The sequence below is a fragment of the Rattus norvegicus genome, chromosome 1 (genome assembly GCF_036323735.1).
Source record: "Rattus norvegicus strain BN/NHsdMcwi chromosome 1, GRCr8, whole genome shotgun sequence".
Taxonomy (NCBI): Eukaryota; Metazoa; Chordata; class Mammalia; order Rodentia; family Muridae; genus Rattus; species Rattus norvegicus.
This window is the reverse complement of record NC_086019.1, coordinates 122734474-122748520: the sequence shown is the minus strand read 5'-3', so window position 1 is coordinate 122748520 and position 14047 is coordinate 122734474. Positions and strand designations below refer to the sequence as shown.

At 36.7% G+C, this 14047-nt stretch overlaps 1 long non-coding RNA gene across 1 annotated transcript; it reads left to right on the top strand.

Moving 5' to 3' along the window:
* The first annotated feature begins 2447 nt into the window (after positions 1-2447).
* Positions 2448-13748, top strand: LOC120099826 (uncharacterized). Its single transcript, XR_005499108.2, has 3 exons — positions 2448-3167; positions 4267-4352; positions 4472-13748. It is a non-coding gene; the product is annotated as an uncharacterized LOC120099826 (long non-coding RNA).
* The last annotated feature ends 299 nt before the right edge of the window (positions 13749-14047 follow it).

The window sequence follows — 14047 nt, the reverse complement described above, 5'->3', positions numbered from 1 at the left end:
GGCCCTTGGTCCTGTGAAGGCTTAATGCTAGGGTAGTGAGGCTGAAGCCATAGGGAGATCATGTTCAAAGAAACAGGAGTGAGGAGGAATGTGATAGGGGGCTTGCGTAGGAGAAACCAAAAAGGGGGATAACATTTGAAATGTTCAATAAATGAAAATCCATTAAATTAATCCACTTAAAAGTTCATATAAAGGCATATAAAAAAACTCAAAGGAAAAAAAATCACTTGATCATCTCCTTAGATGCAGAAAAAGCATTTGGCAAATTACAACAGCCCCTCATGCTCTAAGTATGGAGAAATCAGGAACTCAAGGCCCATAACTAAGCATAATAAAAACAATTTATTGCAAACCAACAGCTAATGTAAAATTAAATGGAAAGATAATTGAAGTAATCCCACTATAATGGGAACAAGACAAGGATGTACACTCTCCTGATATCTATTCAATATAGGACTCAAAGTGCTAGCTAGAACAATAAGACAACAAAAAAGGATCAAGGGGATATAAATTATCAAAGAAGAAATAGGGGTATCATTATTTGCAAATGACATGATAGTATACATAAGCAACCACAAAAATTCTACTATAGAACTTCTTCAGCAGACAAACAACTTCAGCAAAATGGCCAGATGTAAAATTAAGTCAAATAAATCAGTAGCCTTCCTTTATTCAAATGATAAAGAGGCTGAGAAAGAAATTAGAAAAATAAGTACCTTCACAATAACCACAAATAATATGAAATATTTTGGGATATATCTAACCAAATAAGTGAAAGCTCTGTATGAAAATAACTTCAGCTCTCTCAGGAAAAAAAATGAAGAAGATCTCAAAAAATGGAGAGATCTCCCATGCTCATGGATTAGCTGAAATAACATAGTAAGTATGGCCATCCTACCAAAGGCAAGCCATAGATTTAATGCAATCTCCCAAACAATCTGAGCACAATTCTTCGAAGACATGGAAAAAGAAATTCTCAAATTCATTTGGAAAGGCAAAAAAACCAGGATAGCAAAAACAATTCTTAACAAAAAGAGAATGACTTGGATAATCACCATTCTTGACATCATGCTCAACTACAGAGTAATCGTGACAAAAACTGCATGGTATAATTATAGAGACAAACAAATTGATAAGTGGAATAGAATTGCAGACACAGAATTGAAACAGTAAGCTTTGGGGATACTGGGTATTTGACAAATTCCAAAAATATACAATGGAAAAACTAATCATCTTCAATAAATGATGCTAGTCTAACTGACTCTCTGTACATAGAAAAATTAAAATAAACCCATATTTGTAACATTGCACAAAACTAAAGACCATGTGGTTTAAGAACCTCAACAAAAATTCCAGATATACTGAATCTAATTGAAGAGAAAGGGTAAAATAATGTGGAACTCATTGGCACAGGGAAAATTTCCTAAACCGAACTCCAATGATTCATGCTCTAAGATCAAGAACTGATAAATGGAACCTAATGAAACTGGAAAGCTTCTGTTTGTCAAGAAGACAAATTGGCAACCTACAGATTGGTACCACATCCGATATCCAACATATATAAAGAACACAGGAATCTAACATAAAAACACAAACAAACAAACAAACAAACAAACAACAAAAAACCCAAATGAACAAAGAATGGAGTATAGAATTAAACAGAAAATTCATGAGAGAGGAATCTAGAATGGCGTAGGAATACCTAAAGAAATGTACAAGTCTTAATGATCAGAGAATTGCAAATCAAAATGACCCTGAGATTCAACCTTAGACCAATGAGAATGGCTAAGATAAAAACTGCAGGTGACAGGACATGTTGATGAGGATGTGGTGAAAGGAACACTCTGCAACTGCTGGTGGGATTTCAAATTGGTAAAACCACATTGGAAATCAATCTGAAGCTTCCCAGAAAATTGGAAATAAATCTACCAGAAGAACCAGCAATACTACTCTTTGGAATATACCAAAAAGATGCCACAACATGCCACAGGGGCACATGTTCTATTATGTTCATAGTAGCCTTGTTTGTGATAGCTGGAAAAAAACAGAAGTCTCATGAAAGAAGAATAGTTACAGAAAATGTGGTTCATTTACACAATGGAATACCACTGAACTTTTAAGAAAGAGGACATCCTGAATTTTGCATGAAAATGGATGAAACTAGAAACTATAATTCTGAGTTAGATAACTCAAACTGAAAGGAACATGCATGGTATGTTTTCATTAATAGGTGGATATTATCGAAAGAAAAAGTAAGTAATACCCAAGATCCAGTTAGCAGAACTCTATAAGTTCAGGAAGCTAAAAGGCTCAAGTGAGGACACCTCAGTGCCACTTGAGAGTGGGAAGACAGCAATCACAAGGGGGGAGGAAGTGATCTGGGAGGGAATGGGGATATGGTGCAGGGGATGAAGAGGGGAAAATGATCTGCTATTGGGTGGGGGAAAGGAGTGAAACCCCGAGGGCTATCAGAAAGAATGGGAACTGGCAATTTCAAGAGGTTGAAGTTTCAGGGTACCCTCCAGAATGTACCAGAGATCTGGGAGGTAAAAGACTCAGTACTCAAAAGGAAGGACCTTAGATAAAATGCCCTACAGTAGTGAGGGGGAGCTTGTAGAGCCCATGTCCAGCACAAAGACAAGGCATCAAGTGAGGGATGGGGTTGCCATCCCACAGTCAAAACTCTTACCCTTAATTATTCCAGTCTAAAAGAACTGCAGGGATGTTAATGAAGAAAACCTGAGGTAAAAAGGTCCAGTAATGGGCTGAAGTTGGATCCAGCTCAAGGGGAGGCCCGAAGGCCTGACACTATTACTGATGCTGTGGTGTGCTTACAAACAGGAGTCTTGCATGACTGCCCTCTGAAAGTCCCAAAAAGCAGCTGAAAGAATCAGATGCAGGTATTTATACCAAACCAATGGAGAGAAGCTTCTAATTCCTGTCATTTAATTAGGAAAAAGCTGGAAGAATCTGAGGAGGACTACCCTGTAGAAGGTCCAGTTGTCTCAATTAACCTGAACCCCTGAGATCTCTCAGACACAGGAACACCAACCAGGCAGCATATACCAGTTGACATGAGGCCCCCAACACGTATACAGCAGAGGACCAGTGGGTCTGGATTCACTTAGAAAAGACGCACCTAACTCTCAAGAGACTGGAGGCCTCAGGTAATTTGGAGGTATGAGGGGGATAGCATGTTGGGGAATTGGGGACATCCTTGTGGCTACAGGAGTCCAAGGAGGAGGTATGGGATGTGGAACAGTCGGGAGGTAGACCAGAAAGGGAATGAAATCTGGACCAGAAGGGAGAAAAATTCGGAGTTAAAAAAGATTAAATAAAAAGAAGGAAAATAAAGAAAGCTTAAAAATATGTGAATATCTTACTAATATACTATTAAGATGTAAAAGTTTAGTTTATTTTGATGTTCTGAGTAAATTCAGACAACTCTCATGAAAAAGAAAATTAACAAAGTAAGGACTCTTCCAGATAAATTATTCAATTAAAATCTCCTATATGTCTGTGTACCATGATCTGTGAAGTCAGTCACATGGTTGCTGAGGATTCACTCTCCTTCCCTCTTCAGGCCTGGCAGACACATATTCAAACACTAATACACAGTACCAACCAGTAAAATGCTCTTTTTAAATATCTGTTTTGACAATTGGCACAATTAAAAAGAAATCAGGTCTACTTGAAATATTCTGGGCAGCAAAACTGATGACAAGTCGGACGTCTTGTCATACCATAAATCCAAACTTTGGGAAACATCATAAATATATCTATCCATGATTTTAAAACTATGGTTATATAGCAGAAGAATGCCTGACTATCCATGACCTGTTTTTGTTCTTTGAAAACATCAATGATGTTCACTTAAGAAGATGCTAGTCAATGCAGTGAAGAAGGTCCTAGTGATATTTCCTAACAAACAACCCTTGCTTATACACTAAAAAAGACTCAATTTCATATATATATATATATATATATATGTATATATATATATATATATATATTCAGGTTTCACTCATGAGAAGATTTATTATTCTCTATAAAAGTTGGGTGTTTTCTAATCTTGTAAAGAGAGAGCTCGGGAACAGGTATAAGACTAGGTTGAGAAAAATAAAATACTGTTGCAAAGGATAATAATGTAGAGCCTGCTGTTTAACAAATTAATTAATATATTCATATATAAATATATACTCATTCAGTGGATATTCTGAATTTCATGATGCAGTTTGCAAATTCTCTCTTTTTTTTTCTTTTAAGAAGGAGTTTAATTAGAGGTACCATGCATGGATAGACAATTCTGCTTCCAGAAGACACAAGTTGCTACATGAAAATTGCAGTAGAAGGTATGTGCCCTTGTTTACCCACCATAACTACATGATAAAACACCATTCTTGAAGACTTCACACTAATCTTAAACCAACCAGCAAATTCACTTCTTGCTGCCTTGCTCTCATTGTGCCAGGAGGATCTATGTAAGGAACTGGGAGAGAAAAGACATCATGGTCTTACCCAGTGCTGGAGCCTGCATACTGTAATATTGACCTGCTTGGCAAGATAAAAAGACTCTATTGGTTGACAGAAGAAAGAATCAAAAGATGGCCCATTGGAAATGCACTGTATGCGACGTCCTGTTATTACATGTTCAGCATGAATTTAAGGCATTTGACTTTCTTCCTTTGTTCAGAATAACAGCACAAAGGATTTATAATTATTTTTCCTGAGCACACTTTATACCTGGTGAGGATTTGTGTGGAAATTCTGAGCACTTTCTCTCAATGATCTTTGAACATGCTAACAAAAACATTAGTGAAAGAAACAAAGCCTATACAGTCATAAGAATTTATGAGTAATTTTCTTTATCCTTGCTCTTCCTCTTTGACAGAACCCCTCTCCCGCCACTGTAAATATGCTTCATTTTTTGACATTGCTCAAAGCAATAGCAAACAACTCAACATAAAATGGTCCAACACTGTTATCACATGCATTAATTGGAATGCTCATCTTATCCTCTAAGACCATCAACTTGGCCTTCCCTGTATCATAGTACAAGCTGAGGACAGAATAAGTGTGGAATATAGTTCATTCTCCTAACACACTGTTACTCATTGGAAGTGACATTGTCACCTCAAAGCAGCCCCCCCCCCTGAAGTACCAACAATGCCATGGAATTTGAGGAATAGGCTTAGGAGCTGACTTAAATTGCTCTGTATAGCAGCACTGTAGCATTTTCCCGTTCCTTTTTCCCCAAGGAAAAAAATTATCAAAAGTATCTTTCTACTTAATTATCAGATACACATTGTTCTTTTCTTCTCTGTCCTCGATCCCAATTTCACCTCCACCTCCTTCCATCTCTCCTTCCTCCATACTGAGTTTGCCAAGGCAATATTAGTCTCCAGATATCTTGAACATTAAATCTGCCTAAATCCAAACGAATACTTCTCAGACATGGCCCCAGCTTAATCAGTTGTATAGCCTGCACTTGCCCTGCAACCATGCATGTAATACCTCTTGCTTTGGGTCTTTTAGTTTGAATCTCATTTTCCTTCCAGAGTTCTTGATCAAAGAACATTTTTGTGTGTTTCTTCGTTACAAGAATACTTTCTCAATCCATCCTTACCATCAGTTTTGAAACAATAACGTTCACTGTCCTCTGCAATACCCTTTTTTGTTTTGAACCTTGAGGTCTTTATCACCAGTTTGTATTTCTCAAAATCTGTATTAATAAGTCTTTCTTTCTTTGAGCAGTATACTTCTTTGTAGAAGTAGGGAACCTGGGACCTAGGAGGGAAAACTGGTGACCTGCAGTGCAAATCACCATGGCTTTTGGACTCCTGTGAGTAATGTCTTCTCAGCTAATCTATTTTCTTGATTTCCAATAGTGGCTACTATCTTTGGTATGTACTAATCTTCAGATTTATCTTGCTTTATCTATCTCTCAATCTATCTATCTATCTATCTATCTATCTATCTATCTATCTATCTATCATTATCTCTGACTTTTCTGTTTCTGTCTTTCCTTATTTGTTTTTATTTTACTAAATATAAAAGCAGAGATCAAGACAGGCACATTTAATTTTTCATTCAACCTTTTATCTTGTGTCCTCCAGAATTTCCTTTCCTCATAAACTAAATCTTGTTTTCCAAATGTACTGGAAGACATTTCCATTCAAAAATTTCAATACCAGAGCCACTAAATAGAAGGAAATGCTTGCTTGGCTGGATAATAATTGTGGACCATCTTGGTCTAAACTTTCAATCCATTTTGATATAGAAGAGTATAGCATCATAGATGTGAAGTTTCTAGGTAGTGATGCCTCAAGGTCAAGGTACGGAGACTGTGTTCCAAAAATGATGAGGTCATAAGTCTATTGTCTAACAAATTGGCTAGTGACTAGATTCACACAATTGTCTCTGGTTATGCAGGTATGGAGACATCATTATCAACAGCTGTGGCTTGTCACTGTTGGCAGGGATTGATTTTTGAAAATATGACAGAAGAGAATGCTGGTTCAAGTGTAACTCAGTGGTTGAAAGTTACCCGAATATGGGGGTGTGTGCTAGTATCATAGGATGATAGGGAAGATCAGAATCATCAATGGGGTGTAGACAGCTGTAGCCTAGAAGAACAGCTGTATATGTGCTACAGATGTAGAGCTAGAGAAGCTACCAAGATTCATTGAAAGATGCCAGAATATCGTACGTGGATCACAGATATTAAGATATTGAAGTATTAACACCATTGAAGTTTGATTTTGCTTTGATCATATTGATACTTGATTCTTCTCTTTTGAAATAAAAAAGTAGTTTGAAACATTTTTTTTAATTTTAAATGACCACATTTTCCAAATAAGATTTTGGAGTTTTACAGATAATTAGGATTATAAAAAAAAAACAAAACAATGGATTCTTTAAGGTACTGAATTTGTAAAGTGTATGAAATGGCAAGGCTGTGGGACTCTGGAAGTGCTAGCACAGATATGTTTGATATTCAACATTTGGTAAAGTACTTGCCTAAAGTTAAAGTATTTGAGCTCAAACTTCATCAGAAATGCATATTAGATTGTACACACAAGGAACAACAGCACCCTGGATGTAGAGACAGAAAAAATATGATTACACTATCTGAGGAACCAGCTATAACCTCTCCTGGGCATATACCCAAAAGATGCTCCAACATACAACAAATTCACATGCTCCACTATGTTCATAACAACATATTATTTATAATAGCCAGAACCTGGGAAGAACCCAGATGCCTCAACAGAGGAATGGATACAGAAAATGTGGTACATCTACACAATGGAATATTACTCATCTATCAAAAACAATGACTTCATGAAATCCATAGACAAATGGATGGAACTAGAAAATATCATCCTGATCGAGGTAACCCAATCACAGAAAAACGCACATGGTATACATTCATTGATTAGTGAATTTTAGCCCAAAAGCTGGAATTACCCATGATGCAATTTATAAACCACACGAAGCTCAAGAAGAAGGATGTCCAAAATGCAGATGCTTCAGTCCTTCTCAAAAGGGGGAATAAAAAGTTCCATAGGAGGGGATATGGAGGCAAAGGTTAGAGCAGAGACTGAAGGAATGACCAGTCCAAGCCTGCCCAACATGTGGCCCATATATATACAGCCACCAATACTAAATAAGATTGATGAAGCTAAGAAGTGCATGCTGACAGGAACTGGATATAGATCTCTCCTGAGAGACACAACCAGAGCTCGCCAAATACAGAGGCAAATGCTAGCAGCAAACCACTGAACTGAGAACAGGACTCCCCTTGGAGGAATTAGAGAAAGTATTGAAAAAAATCACCCTAAGCATTTCTGATTCGATTCCAGGGGATAGGTAATATATGCTCTCTCCTACTGTATGATGGAGTATGTAATTTGCTTTGGATTTTTTAGTGGTTACTTTGAATGAATTGACTTGACGTTCAGAAGACACTTTCAACATTTAAACAATATTCGTTATATGAAAGATAAGAGGGCACATTAAAATTGTATAGTATATGATAGTACTCTGAATTGATTGTGAGACTATGAGAGACAAGATGTAGAATACAGTGGTTTGAATGAGATCCCCAATAGTACACCCCGATTTTCAAATACCTGTCTCCGAGTTGATAGCTGTTTGGGAAAGATTAGGAAATGCAGCATTGCTGTAGAAAAAAACATCTACCTTTCAAATATCTCGGGATGTTTCAAATAACCCTTTCTTTTCCCTATTTGCAGTTTGAGAGATAAGCTGCTACTCCAGCAACCTGCTGCCTGCTCTCAAGATACAGAAAGATGAGAAATAATATTTTCCTACTACAATATTATTTTATTAATATATTTTGTTGTTGTTACTAAAGGATGCCAAAACATAATCCTGGCTGTAGTTAGAAACAATACTGACTCTTTGCCTATGCCTCTCAGGTGTTACATTTAAAGGCATGTGCCAAATAGATTGGACTTTCTCCACAAAATTTATTTTTGAAAGTAATTAATGATCAAAGCCAAATGGACATTTAAAAATGAAATTAAAAACATTCCTGGTAAATTGAATCACATCTTTAATCATATCATCCTAGAGATAGAAGCAAAAGGATTACTAAAGTTTGAAGACAAGGCAGACTACAGCATGAGACACTAACTCACAAATTTCAAATATAATAAAAAGTATATGAACAAATGAAGAAATTATGTAATGTGGAAGAAAAGTAGCAGTAGAGGACTGTAATAAGCAGAAGCAATGAAAAGTTCAAGAAACATGAGTGAAATGATCATCATATGTAAACTAGAATTCTATGCTATGGAAAGGAGAGATTGTAGAAAAATTGAGCATATCCAAATTAAACTTTTGTCAAGAAAAATTGCAAAAACATTAAGCACACAATTCTTTATATTCCTACATAGTGCACCCTGTATCTTTTGGGTTAATTTTAAGATCTATTAACTCCATACTTCTACAACTCTTCTAACTGCCTATGTTAAATATTCATTGAATTAGGCCTGTATAAGTCCTCTTCATTACACAGGTATTGTAAGCAGCACACATTACTTTTCATAAGTTGTCGAAGTAACATTAGCAATGCTAGAATTAGAATCAAATCACAGATTATGAAGGCTTGGTTTTCATCTGTAGAACATCATAGCATAGATTACTGCACACATCTCATACAAGCTTTTAGTCTGTCATCTTTGAGCACAATTAATTTAATTAGTTAATTGAGGTAGGAGAACCTCTCCTCCTGGGTAGGACCAGGTTGAGGATCCTTAACACTGGCCTCTTCACTAAAAAAATTGGCTTTCTGTGTCCCAGAAAGAACTCTGCAACCCAAATCAAAGAAATTATAATTTTACATATCCACAATTACTCATTACTTGTATGATTAGAAAACAATTTATTTAAAAGCATATGGATTTTTTTAGGGTATTTCCAGTGTCCTAATCTTACTTTGCTCTGCAGTATATAGATAGATACAATAAATCATATATCTGTTTTCTTGTTTAGGTAACCATACATAATCCTTGACTTTTATAAAATCTGGAAGATGAGAGAAATATAATATAACACCTGAAACCTTAACCTGCTTGGTGGCAGATAGAGATGGCAAGAAGTATGTTAAGCCAACCCATTCTATACAGCAACTTCTTGGCATGAAAGAGCTACTTATACAACCATAGGCATTAAAATAATAAATCAGTTTTTCTTAGTTATTACTTAGAGCCAGGCATGCTATGACATGTTGACAAATACAATGAAACAAGACTGTCGTTTCATTGCATTTTTTCTAATAAATATCAATATTTGAAAGGGATCTTTAAATTTCAAAATGGCAAGCATATTTTCAGCAAGCTTTAAATTTCTCCAGCATTGGCAGAAGACTCTGAGGGACTGATTGGTCGTAGCACAGCCTTTTTCAGGGTGGTCATCTCCTTCTTGCAGTATTGCCTGAATTGATATATTACCATACTTATCTGCTCAGTCCTATATTCATTGTTTGGCTGTGGGTGTCTATTTCTCTCTGAAACAGCTACAGGGTAGAGATACTCAGAAGAAAACGTGCTCCTCTATGCAAATATTACAGAGTACCATTGATATTGTTAGGGATTAGTACTTCCATCATCAGATGGGGCTCAATTTGGTCTAGTTATTGGTTGGCCCTTCCCTCTGCTCCATTCCTGTGCCTACATTTCTTGTACACAGGATAAATTTTGGAATGAACTTTTAGAGCATTATTTGGTGACTCTATTACTCCTCTGTGGTTACTGCCTGGCTACAGGAGGTGGCCTCTTCAGGTTCCATATCCCCAATGTTGAGAGTCATAACTAAGGTAAACTCCATTGATTCTTTGGATACTACCTTATCCCAAGGCTCTGCTCATCCTGTATATAACCCACCCCCAGTTTGCCAACACATCTCTTGCATATTTTCATTAATTTTCATGGCCATGTAGCCATCTCTCCTGTTCCTCTCTCCTTCTAAGTGAGATTCAAGCTACCTTGCTTGGGCCTTCTTTCATTTTTACTATCTTGGGTCTATGGAGGGTAGTATGGATAGCCTCAATTTTAGGTCTAATATCTCCTTATAAGTCCTTATAAGGACATATCCTGCATGTCCTTTTGAGACTAGGTTACATCACTCGTGATGATATTCTCAAGTTGCATCTATTTGCGTGCAAAATTCATAATGTTTCTGCTTAAGAATTGCCAGGGTGGGGAGTTACCCAGAGCATCCCCCACTCATTCAGGGGACAAAGAGAAGGAGTTCGAGGAAGGGTTGTGGGAGGAAGTGACCAGGAGGGGAGCATTGAGCCAGATGCAACGTAAATATTTTTAAAAAACAAATTAAGTAATGGAATCCGATGCCCTCTTCTGGTGTGTCTGAAGACAGTTACAGTGTACTCGTATACATAAAATAAATAACTCTTAAAAAACAAATTAAAATGTATTAGAAGGTTTTATTGTGTAACACAATTGATTTATTTGTGTCACTTTCATATGTAATGTATCTTATCTTATTCATCCCATTATTCTGTTTTATGACCTACATACACTTCTGTTCCCTTTTTTCTATCAACATAGTCCTTTTCCCTTTTCTCATTCCTCCTTCCTCATTCTATCCCCTTTTCCTTATTTATTCATTTCTCCTAACTTCTTCCCCCTCCTTTCCTTTCATTTATTATTTTCTTCATCCACCATCCTCTCATTTGTTCTTTTACTTCATTATTTTAATAACTTGCAACTGGTTTTCTAGAGTATTTTCTTATGCAGTGATCAGTGGTAACTGCATAGGCTTATAACCAGTCAAAGTGCTGAGCACAGGGACTGTTGAAATCTCATATGAACATGAGGATACTGTATCACTCCTCTAAGACTATCATGAAGGAAATAATAATTGGTAAATGATAAAAAAGTAAAGTGTGATAAGTTTGAACATCTTTCTAACATAATATCACCATTATACCATTTATCTCACAGAAGGTGTCATTACTGGCAAAAACCTGTGCAGGTTTAGACCTGTTAGCCTCTTGTCTAGGGGAGCCAAGAAGGGCTCATAGTAGAACCTAGATACATTTATGGCAGCTAGGGGAAGAGGTTCAATAAGCCTCTAGGCAATTAATGTCAAGTAGAGAAACAAAATTAGCCATCACTCAAGTCTTACTCTGCAGCCTGCTCTTGCTCTTATGTAGCCTGACTAACACTGAATTTATGATCCTTCTGCTTTATCCTATTGAGTTTTAAAATTATCGAAGTGTTAGATCATATCTAATTGTATTTTAGTTTTACCAATTAAAAGTACTGTCAAATACCAAAAAACTGTCTGAATAATAATATGTAATATGTGAAGAAATGTTCAACACACAGACACAGACACACACACAAACATGCATGTGTGCATAGCTACAACAAAAATGTTCTCTTTGATCTTATTCCTATTGTAGTATAAGACTAGCAGATGTAAAAAGAAAGTAACATGCAACTTATTAAATGATACATTAAAAAGCAGTAGCTGTGACTTAAACATGAAATTGATCTTTAAACAAAGAATAATTTATCTCAGAATACAATATTAACCCTACATATATCATCTTAGTGATTGATAAGATTTCAAACATTCTAACAGTAATTTTCATCTTGCTTATTTCTATATTTATTACTCATACATTAGTTTATGTAGTGCATTTGGTGTAGTACTACTCATATTCTGTTAATTTTGGTCCCCAAAATTGTTTTCAAAAGAATCCCATGTCTGAACTTGACAGAGGAACCCTGGTCCCAGTTGGTTCTGATTAATAAATAAATTTACAAAGAGCCAATGAATGGGAAAGGCAAACAGAGTCCTGACTTTTAGGATGAAGGAGATACAGGGACAGAGAGAAAGGAGGAGAAAGAAGGAGATGCCCCATGCTAGGAGAAAGAAATTCTACATGTCAAAGATTGTACAGGACCAGAGATCATAGCCTTCATGTTGGAGCCAGGAAAGCCACCTCAAAAGGGCTGCTGACTGGGTCCAAAGCAGCAAAGATTTTAGTAAGTAATAATTTGAGAATATCAGAAGAATGTGAATTAGCCACATGGAGGTTAGAAAGGGGCCAAGCCACTGAGCTGTTCTAGGCATATCAATATATAAAGCTGTGTGTGTGTGTGTGTGTGTGTGTGTGTGTGTGTGTGTGTGTGTGTGTGTGAACCCAGAATATTGGGGTGGGTAGCAAGAAATGTGCAGTTGCCACAAGTATTTTTTATTAGGTACTACGCCAATTTATATGTTGTGAATTCATCTCAGATTCTTAGGGACTGGCATCACAACCATCTTCTCTTATAGTGTATTAAAAACATCAATTTCTCTCTCTTTTTAAAAGCATTTTGTTTTTTATCTTTAAATATTAGATTTGACAAGGTTTCATTATTGAAATTCTTTGACATGTTTCATTATTTTTTTCCTGGTTAACCCTCCATAGGCCACCTATCCCATCCCCACTCCTCCCTGATTCTATGAGCATGCTCTACCACCTACCTTCCCACTCTTGTCTCATTACCCTAGCATTCCCCTATGCTAAGGCATTAAGCCTTCACCTAACTAAGGACCTCCCCTCCCATTAATGCTATATAAGGCCATCCTCTGCTACATTTGCAGCTGGAGCCCTGGGTCCCTCCATGTGTACTGTTTGGCTGGTAGTTTAGTCCTTGAGAGATCTAGGAGGCCTAGTTGGCTGATAGAGTGGTACTTTCTATGGGGTTGTAAACCCTTTCAGCTCCTTCAATCCCTCCTCGAAATACTTCTTTGGTGTCCTCATGCTCATTCCAACAGTTTGGCAAAAGCATCCACATCTGTATTTGGTCAACCTCTGTCAGAGCCTCTCTAAAGACAGCTATATCAGGCTCAAGTACATTTACTATACTTGGGATTTTTAATGGTTTTTCATCAGCAAGCACCTCTTGGCATCAGCGATAGTCTGGGCTTGGTAGTTGCATATAGCATGGATCCCCAGATAAATGGCATTTGTTTGAAATTTAACTGGTTTACAGTTTACAAATAATCACAAAATATTTTTTAAATTGTCCATAGAAGTTTTATCTGAGTACTTCGTGGCTTATTGGTAATATATTTATGTCCAAAAAATAAGTAAAAGAATAGTGGATGGAAAATTGTTAATTACTAGGGAGTCTTTGGCTGTTGAAAATGGGGAAGGATAAGAAACACACTCAGGGGAAAGCCTTGTACAGCATCAACAGGAGGAGAGGCACTTGGTCCCAGATGCCCCAGTGCAGAGGAATGTCTGCATTAGAAGATGGGAGGGAGTAGGTGGGTGGGTGAGCGAGCACACTCATAGGAGCAGGGGAGGGGGAAGAAGAGGATAATATTTTAAAATGTAAAATAAAAAATAATATCCAATAAAAGAAAAAAAACATACTCAGGGTTAGAAGCTGGTGGGTGGTTTTTCACTGAAAAAATTATTTTGTTAAATATGATTTTATGTAAAAATTGCAGAAATCATAAAAAATAATAATCCTGAGCTAAATTTTTAAAAAAA